This window comes from Pteropus vampyrus, unplaced genomic scaffold, assembly GCF_000151845.1.
Source record: "Pteropus vampyrus isolate Shadow unplaced genomic scaffold, Pvam_2.0 Scaffold15, whole genome shotgun sequence".
NCBI lineage: Eukaryota > Metazoa > Chordata > Mammalia > Chiroptera > Pteropodidae > Pteropus > Pteropus vampyrus.
Genome location: NW_011888796.1, coordinates 15,176,955 through 15,177,741, shown reverse-complemented (window position 1 = coordinate 15,177,741; position 787 = coordinate 15,176,955).

Sequence of the window (787 nt, the reverse complement as noted above, 5' to 3'; positions counted from 1 at the left end):
AAGGCTTTGGCAGGGATGAAGAACTGCATTATGATGAGAATGGGTAACACCTGGCTCTCTGCCCTCCAGGAACATAGTTTAGAAGGGAAGGCTGACATGTGACAAATTCAAATACAGTAATTATAATGAAATAAATATTATATTATAGGTATAAGAATATGTGTTTAAAAGTGTTATCAGAAGAAAGGAAAAGCACAATAAATTGTAATTGTGCAAAAGGAGAGATAAGAGGTATGTTCTTACCACCTCCTTTCGTCAGGCTTTTGGATTAAAAGTATTATTATTTCTTAATGTTATATAAATCATACCTGAAAACACTTCAGCAAGAATTCAAGCATAAATAATAAGAAAAAATTAAAGCCTCCTTTTACCACTCCCAACTCCCCTCCAATCCCGTATCTCTCCCCACATATAATACCATTGCTGGTTTGGTATGGATCCTGCCAGAACTTATGTATTTATGTACAAATTTGTACATATGCAAATATGTAGTTTTTTGGTCTCTGTGTTTTATATAAATGGTAACATTCTCAACATTTTCTTCAACTTTTATTTTTCACTCCAATATATTTAGGGAACTTTACATGTCAGTCTATTTAGATACACCTCATTATTTTTTTAACTAGTAGTCCATGGTATGGCACAGCTTAGTTACTTAACTATCCCCATATGATCAAACATAAAATGGGCAAACCATTAAGATTCTACTTGATTTGATCAACAACAACAAAAGCCAGACTGGGTTTGGTAAACACAGCCCTGTCTTGAGCCACCACTCCAGAGGGTC